Source organism: Octodon degus, unplaced genomic scaffold (assembly GCF_000260255.1).
Source record: "Octodon degus isolate 3935 unplaced genomic scaffold, OctDeg1.0 scaffold00047, whole genome shotgun sequence".
Classification (NCBI taxonomy): Eukaryota; Metazoa; Chordata; class Mammalia; order Rodentia; family Octodontidae; genus Octodon; species Octodon degus.
In genome coordinates, this window is record NW_004524623.1 from 13,217,949 (window position 1) to 13,227,387 (window position 9,439).

At 41.0% G+C, this 9,439-nt stretch overlaps 1 pseudogene; it reads right to left on the reverse strand.

The window, feature by feature from the left end:
• Positions 1–8,376: 8,376 nt before the first annotated feature.
• Positions 8,377–9,439, reverse strand: part of LOC105742322 — a 7,721-nt pseudogene continuing 6,658 nt past the window's right edge.

The following is a 9,439-nucleotide window of genomic DNA, read 5'->3' on the forward strand; positions in this document are numbered from 1 at the left end:
GGGTATTGCACAGAAGTTAAAAAAGCAGGTATTTAGAGTCGAAGTGAAAAGCCAGGAGTTACTCAGCATTTGTTTTAAAACACATTAAATTTAGTGGTGTTGGAGGATGTCTCTAAGCCTGAGGAAAGCAATCTATTTTTCTGCTAAAACAAAGTAATATTTTAAAAAGAAACCATTGGTTTATTTATTCACTTGGTACATGGTCTCACTATGCGGCTCAGACTAGTAGTTATCTTCCTGTCTCAGTTCCCCCAGTGCTGCATTTATAGGTGTGCGCCACCACACCCAATTTTGGTAGCTGCCACTATGTGCCCAGGTTTCCGGGGCTGGCACAGCATGTGGTACCGGGGATTGGACCTGGGTCCTTGTGCTTGCCAGGCAAGTGCTTAGACCGCCATCTCTCTAGTCAGATAAGATAATACTTATTTTTATCAAGCAAATTTTTGAGAGAAAATATAACATTGAGAAGCAAGACTAGGTTCTCATCCTCTGCCCACAGATTACTAGACAGGGATAATGAGCAACAAACTGAGTGGGCACACAGAGCATGCCTCGGAACTGCTGATCCAGGGACTTCGGAGGAGGCAGCTTTGCAAGTGTTCCACAGAATCCATTTATTTGCTGCCCTTCAATGCCCCAGTAGCCTGAGTCTTGCTGGTGATTTCCCAAATATATCCTAAAGCTTTCCGAGGAAGGAATCTATCTTGCAAGACTCCTGACTGTTCCAAGATTCTCACTGAGTGCTACTTGCCATCAGCTCACAGAATGGTTCCATAAGCCAGCTGTCTGTGTTTGATGGAGGTGCTGAGGGGTGGAAAGTGTTACTGTGACTTAATGTCAGACGGTAGGTAATGTGCTTCCAGCTTCCCCACATTTCCTTCATAACCCATGAAGTTCATCTAAAACATTCTTAAATTTCATTGCATATTTAATATGTAACTTGTAACTTTTTAAAAATTTTTTATTTATTTATGCGTGTGTGTGTGTGTGTGTGTGTGTGTGTGTGTGTGTGGCCAGCTCAGCCCACCAGGGGGCGGGGCGGGCTGGCATGTGGTGCTGGGGGATTGAACCGCGGTCCCTGTGATTTGCTAAGCCTGTTCTAAGTAGGTGCTTTAGACCACTGAGCCATCTCACCAGCCCCACTTGTAACTTTTTTAAAAAACAGCTTGTATGTTCTATGCTGAGCAAAAGAAGGCTGTTTTAGTGCAAAATGACACTCAATGTCCAATGATGTCCAATGACTTCTACACTCCTATCTGTATATCCTAATATTTACAAATCATTAGTTAGGCTGGGGAGATGGCTCAGTGGAATAAGTGCTTCCCTGACAAGTGCAAGGGGCTGAGTTCAATCCCCAGTTCTGCCAAAACAAACAAATAAACAAACAAACAAACAAAACACACCGTTAGTTAATGGGCGGTTCTGGCAAAATGATGACCAGACCCATGGTATGGAATTCAGAGGTCTTTGTAAATTTTCTATTCCACAAAGTACTACAAAATTCCACCTCTGCCAAGAAGAGCTTCTGTTTTCACAAAAGCAAAATGAAAAAGAACTTCAGGTTTTCTGTCAGGTTTATGAATATCTGTATGTGTATGTGGTTTCTTTCAGGCAGTCTTGCCATGTAGCTCAGTCTGACCTCAAACTTAATATGTGGTTCAGGCTGTCCTGGAATTTGCAATCCTCTTGCCTCAGCCTCCCAAATGCTGGGATTACATCTACTGGAAAATGACAGAGAACTCCATACAACATAATACTGAGTTGTTCTCCTTTGCTTGGAAAGCTTAAAAACTTGCCAGACAAAAATCATGATTCATAATAAATTATTCTAAGATTTGTACTGAAACTGTTCAGGGAGCTCAAGGCAGCATTACTTTCTGTGACATCACCAGTGAATACTGAACATTCAGAAATTAGCAAATGCCTGCTTTGAGGGGTCAGGGGTCTGTTAGGCTTTGAAGGGTTTGTGCCAACACAGTTGTGCTTGGATAGGAAGAAGAAAACTGTATTACTATCCTCTTCTTGTCTTCCTGCACAGAAATCATGAGGCTCTGGTGCCACAATATCAGCAGCAGATAGCCTGCTCCTAAAAAGCTCACCTGCAAATCAAAATTCTTTCTGATTAGAGGCAAAACAACAGCAAAAACACACGCACACACAAAACCCAACAGCCAGTAAAAACCCAATGTCACCTACAATACCCTAATCTGGTTTTGGGAGGGCGCAATTGCACCTGATAAAAGAAGTAACTACATCGTTTATAAGCAGTGAGCACAATCACAGCAAGCTGCTTCCTTTTACTTGTAAAAAGTCTTTGATAGATTAGATTCCAGGGAGGCCATTACCCAAACTCAATCTTATTTTCTCACATGCAAAGTCTATGATGGTACATTTCCAAAGGGGCTTAATAAAAGTTTTGTGATGACAGTGAGAGTATCAAACTCTGGGAGAGGCTGAAAGAACAGTCCTTTTACTGGAAAGATATCTTCTATGGAACACATAAACTAAGAAACTGATACTTAATTCCATTTTTAACATTGTCAGGATGGTAGGAATGAAATTTACTAAGGCATTTCTCACGTAGCTGTCAAAGCACTGGAAGCCATTATATTTTTTGAGCTTATGTAAACAATTTCATTTATCTTACCTACTCAATTTCTGAAACACATAGGTAACTGAAGGGGCTGAAGGGGCTTCCAATGATCTACTTTTGTGCACAGCAACACAATGAGGCCACAGAGACCTGTATGGCTGAGAGGTATCATTTAATATTCTTTTCTTAAACATGCTACACTTTCCTTAAATATGCCAAAGTACTGCTACTCCTAAGAGTCATCTATTTAAGTGGTAAAGGCAAGCAAGAAACAAGCAGAACGCAGAAAGTGCCACAAGTACCGTCTTCCTTTTCTCCAGAAGAAAAATTCTTTTCAAATAGCACCTACATTTGAACAGAAAGAAGTAAAAGGAAAAATTCTTTCAGTAAAGAATAGTTCAGGACCAGCTAATAAAAGATTAAGCCTCCAGTGGCTAGAAGCAGTCGGATCTGAACTCAAACCCTAGCCCCAGCATTATCTAGCTACAGGTAACAGGAGGTAAATTCTTTGTCTTCTCAGCTGTAAAAGACCGTAGTAAAACTACACAAAAACAAATGTTGCTGAGATCAGATACACAATGCATCTACAGCATTTGGTATAACAAATGGCACACGGTAGGTGCTATCAGTATGGTTATTTCCTTAATGGCTCACATTACACTGTCAGACGACACTATCCATGATTCATAATTCTGTGACTCTGGGGAAAAAGTGGTGTCAGGGTTTTGAATGCAAGAATTTCCTTTCACTTGAATGCAGGAATATAGCAATTTAATTTCAACAAATGAAGCTATATAATTCAATGCAACAAATGTATTATTTTTGTCATATAAACTAAGCTCAAATCTTTCAGGTTAATACTTTTCTTGAATGAAAAAGGAAAAGGACAGCAGCAGCAGCAAAAAAGAAATCAACTTTTTTCTACAAGGCAACACAAAGGAGACAAAAATCATAGCAACATCCAGTTACGCTCTGTTCAGTTTATGATTGCTTTTCCTCTTTTGTCTAAGTGAAGAAGAATGTCCAGGAGGAATGTGGGCTCACAGAGACAGGAAGAAAACTACAGGCACTTTCTGATATAGTACCAGGACTAGCTACAAAGCCTACAACTAAAAACTTTGTGTTATACAAGGCTAACATGTAAAAGAAATGTCATGAATTTTAATTTTAAAAAGCATGGCAAATGTACCTGCTTCTTTTAAAGTGCTGCATTTCTGATATATAGATGTCCGCAAGGTGGGTGCCCTTACATTGTACAATCTTATCTTCTCAATCCGAGAATCAAAGACCCGAAGCAAAGGGTCCTTCTCTTCCCACTGAGACATAATTTTATTATCAATAAAGGTGGCAAACATCTGTGTTTCAATGAAGCGTGAAAGAAATGGCAGGTAAGGCTCAGGCTGGTCAGACAGGAAAGAAGCCTGCAATGAGATAAGTAGCAAATGATTACTGTTCAGAGACTGTCTCAATACTATGTGTTAAACCTAAATATTGTTGTTTGCTAAATTATTCTTCTCAAAACTTAACAAATAAGGGCCGGTGAGATAGCACAGCAGACTAAGTACCTGCTTAGGCAAGTGCAGGGACCTGGGTTTGATTCCTGGCACCATGTCCCCAGGTACACTGAGTTGGCCACAGAGACTGGGCATGGCGGCACATGCCTGTAATCCTAGTGCTGGGGAAGCTGAAACAGGAGGATCACTATGAATCTGAGCTGCATAGTGAGACCCTGTACCAAATACAGTAAAAATAAAACAAACAAGCCAACTTAAATAGAACTGACACTTGAAATTAAAAAATCCTTTATAAATCTAATTTTCCTTTTTCTAAATTTATAGAAGGTCACTTAGATTTTGAGCACTAATGTTCCCTTTCAAACTGATTTACATTCTAAATCTGATGACCACTGAGAAGACTAGAGGGCTTAATTAATGCAAGAAGGTGGATAAGCCACTGAGATTGTCATTCACTTCACTTACCATTAAATCTTGATCCCTCTCCTCAGTAATTACTCTTGCTCTCCGTTTCTAGCTGAAAGGCCATGAATTAACTGATACAATAATGAAACACACATTAGCAACAACCATCTCAAAATGACAACACAGAATTTACTGTGAAGAGTGAAATTCTTTTGTTCTTCAAGTGCATGTTTTTCTAAATTCCAGCTCTCTGGTAATGCAAGGTCAAACTCATCAAACTTTTTCAAGACCTGTGCTGATAACAGTCTGGGGCTTAAGAACTAAAAATTCTTCCTTGAAAAATCCCTGGAATTGCACCTCTGGAAAACTGTCCAACAAACTTGACCTTCCTGTTTCTAGCTTGTGGATACAGAGCAAATCCAAGAAGTTACAATCCATTTCGGATTCAAAGTGGTCACTTTTGCCTGTTGTTTTTCATGTCCACACGTGCAGGAGCTCTCATTAGATGAGCTGGAACATGGAAGCTATTTTCTACTTCATTCACTGGGTCCATCTCCTTTCTACTCATTTGAATACATGTGATGTGAAGGAAGCCAAGAAGAGACAGGGTAAGGTACATTTGGACGTAAGGTTCCTTTGCTTAATAACACATTCATCAGCTTCCTCCCAGTGTACTTATATTCCGCTATGAATTCTCTGAGGCCTTTTAAAAGCTTCCTTACAAAAATCTACTTATTCAAGTCAAGGGCTTCCATGCTTTGGGTAAATTTATATTAATTCCAAACTATCAGAGAAAAAGGTACAGTATTCCCTACAAATCAGTTCCTTCCTCAAAGCCATCTTACTGATAAGTATCATTCTAACTTCATATAGAGCAAATAGCCTTAGAAGCATGAAACAAATAACCAAATCTAGCTTTTGATGTTTACACCCTTGTGGACTACATTTAAGATTAACAAAAACTTGGCTTGCAGTATTAATATGTCCTGCACAGTTTGCTCATAAAAAATGAGATAATTATAAGCCTTCTACAGACTATCCGACATAAAACTTTCATTTCTTTAGAGGTTACAGAATTCCACTTTAAGATACATAAAAATTAAGAAGGAAGCAATTACTAGGACTCAATTTAAGAATTTAAAATACCCCAAGGACAAGTCATGAATGTAGAGATTAGTTTCCAAGCGGACAGGGAAAAACGGTAAATGAGAAAAGGAACTAAGAGTTGGGATACATCTGAATAAGTTAAATATTAAAGACATGTAACTGAACATGAAGTGCACCTGCAAGTTCTGATGTACATGGTATAGTTTCCTCTATCAGAAAAAATACGATGGAATCAGACAGTTCTTTTACTGCCTGCCTTTACAGAGCTTAGTTCATATCATGGTGGGAAGGCCCAAGACTGTCCATCAGCCTGTGGGAGTGCGGCCCCTTCAGAGGCCTGTGTGACACAAAAGTGCCACTTAGTGAAAACCATGACACATTCAGACAGCACTGCTGGGCCCTGGCAGTTACAGGAAGGGCTGAACTGTGCCCTGGTGACCTAAGAGTCAGTGCACAGCTCTAAGTGCTCCAGTCTGGAAAAAAAAAATAAACCAAGCCAAACCAAACCCTGGAGGACAAATGAAGGAAATCTGGCAGAATACAGTGACCCTTAGAGAAGCTTCTGCAGGGCAGAAACTGGTGTCATTTTCTGTCTTTCTTATCCCAAAACTCTGGAACACAGACTTGGGGCAGTGGTTATAAAATTTAATTTATTCTTTCTTTCTATTGATCCTAAAATGTGTCAAAATCTGGCTTCTGAAGCTGAATGATTACCTTTACATGACAAGTGGGTGGCTTCAATACAGAATGAAGACTGAATAAGTAGAAGGAACAAGGACTTCTCAGAAAAGCATGCTTCATCTGACTAGACTTGATCATAAAATTAGTTAAAACCCTTACAAGGTCGGACAGTGCTAACAGATTTGAAAAACCTGTGAAAAGAGTTTCTATAATTTAAACACTGTCAAAGTTCAAGAAATACAAAAATAAGATTATAGATAATAGAGCACATATCTGAAGAACCCATCATGTGTGGGTTGACTTACTTTTGGGTGCAATTGCTGTTTACTGCAAGGATCTGAGCACTGAGCTGCATGTCCACCCCTTTTTAAATTCTTAACTTTGAGGCAGGGTTTTGGGAAATCCTTAAAATGCACAGTGTGGGCTCAAAACCACAATCCTTCGGTCTCAGCCTTCGAGAGTATGAGGATCACAGGCATGTGGCAACACGCCCAGCTAAGGAAAAGTTGGTAATGGGATGAAGAAAGGAAAAAATAATCTGGGTTTAAAAAGTTAACCCGTCAAGTGCAGAGGCACAGGCCTGTGATCCCAGCACTTGGGAGGCTGAGGCAGGAGGATGACTATGAATTTGAGGCAGGCCTGAACACATAGTGAGACCCTGTCTCAAAAAACAATGACAAAAGTTAACCAAATCCATAATATACCCCACTAAGAACCATGAAAAGGAAAATGATGATTCTTTTTACTTTGTCAAAGTTCTGCATCTGTTCCCGGTTGGTGAGCCAGGACTCCAGGTCCTGAGCGGTCTGAATCACGAATGCTTCATAATCTGCAAACATCTGTGTGAAGCGGTTTGCAAAGACCTCCCGCAGCTGCACGTTGAGCTGGTAGTCCCTGAGCTCTGCCTCCTCACACTGCAGCTTCAGGTCCTTGTCCTTCTCACCCAGGGAAGTAGAGAGGTCCATCTTCTCCACAGCCACCCCAGTGCGCTTGGCCAGGGCCTGCAGGCGAGCAATGGTCTGGTTGCCTTTCAGCAGCTCATACATGCTGATGTTGTTGGTGGAGACATTGCCATTCTTTTTGTCACTGACCAAGTCCTTCAGCACCAGGTTCTTCAGCTGGGTGGCGCTCTCGTTGCAGTGGAAGCTGCCCTCAGGAGGAATCCCAAACTGAAGGAGAACCTCAGCGAGCTCCTGGATGAAATCCACTTTATTTGGGAACTGTGGAAATTCTTCAGGCAGCTCAATAAAATGGTTGTCAATATCCACAAAACACAAATTAGCCTGAAAGAGAAAAAAATACAAAGGTTTACAGAACTTTATGCTGTATTACTGCTAACTACTATAAATAACAGCCTAGACTGCAAATACTTAGGATTTCTTAGTAGTTAGGACTGAATACAGGGTCTCAACACTGACTACATCCCAGGCCTTTTTTTATTTGAGACAGCATCTTGCTAAATTGCCCAGGCTGGGTTTGAATCTGGGATCCTCCTGCCTCAGCCTCTTAAGAGTGCGAGGGATTACAGGTGTATCTCACCATGTGTGGCTTCAATGGGTTTGTGTTATACTTTTTAAAAGTTACTGATTTTTATGTTAATCTCATGGTTCCCTTTTCTTTTCTTTTTGGTGGTGCTAGACACTGGCATAGCTCAGCACATACTCTACCACCCCCACTCCATGAATTTCAGATTTTTTAAAATTGTAAACTTTGGTTTATTTGTAGTTGAGTTTTCATTTTACAAGAAGCATGAAAAAGGGAGCATGGAGGCTATGAGGGGACACACTGTCAGTGTGTACTGGATCTGGCGTGCTCTGATACTGGGTCAGGCAGGCCTGCTTTTTTTCAATCAATCAATCAATCAATCAATCAATCAATCAATCAATCAATCAATCACAGGGCCTACAGAGTCTACAGGGTCTCACTATGTAGACTGGACTTGTAGTGATCCTTCTGTTTTCAGCCTCCCAAGCACAGGGATCACAGGCACAAGCCATCACGCCCAGTCTCAACTGCAGTCTCAGCACACCCCGGGGGCAGGGCCCACAGGCACGCTGGGTATCAAACCCTGGTCCCTTAGTCCGCTGAGCTATCTGGTGAGCCAGGCCTGCTTTGATAGTTTGTTACAAGCTGCCTTATGTTCTTCTCCACCAAATGATCACTCAGGGGCTTCAACACCTCTTCCCATAGTGTCTCAGCAGTCTGATCCATCATGGCTCTAATTTCTCTGAACTCCGCAGAGTATTTAACATAGGCCCAAGTATGAAGGGCTGGCAGTGCTAACCCATGACAAAGTCACACAAGACAGCTACAGCATGTAGGCTAAGAAAGCCAGCCTGTCCCGAGATTACACAGCACAGCATGGCAGGGGTATGAGCAGCACAGATGACATTTTTGCCATCATTGTGCTTTATGAAATTTGCATAGGCTCTTCAATTTCAGCTTTAAGCTGGTCCTGATAATGACGGGAAAACTCACACAATTTTTTTTCCCCAGAAAAAACCTGTCTAATCACCAGCTCCTTGAGATGCAGGTTTTTTTGCTCCAGGGCTGAAGGAGCAACGAAAGGCTTGTCCAGCCACACACCTGTCCAGACATTGCAATAAATATCTCATGCTTGTGCTCTCATAGCAAGATTCTAGCTTCAGCTGTTGCCTGAAGCTGGACTTTGGATGTGGAAGTGCCTCTCCTTGACAAATTGTAATTTAAGCCTTAAGATATCTACAAGATTTCTACAAGTGACTTTAGATCCACTTAAATCATTTTTTTACTGTAAATCCATCTTTATTCCTTAACAGTTCAGCGCTAACATTTACTATAATCTGAAGAAAAATTCTGAAGCATGTTGGTGATTAGGTAATTTTCCTCTCCAGCCATCCAATTTTTCTGAGGCTCATCTCTTGAACTGAGAGCATTAATATTAAAGTTTGCAAAATAGCAACCTCGGGGAAATGTATGCTTTGACTTTTCCCCTTTCAGAAGTGACTTCATCAGCAGCTGCAGCCATCTGATGCTCAATCAGCTTCTCACTAGCTGCACCAGCATCTTCAAGATCTGAAACTCTGTCTTCACTTTCACTTAAACGGTTTTGCAAGCTTGTGATTGAGACTTTTTAAAAAAAATTTATCTGTGTGTGTGT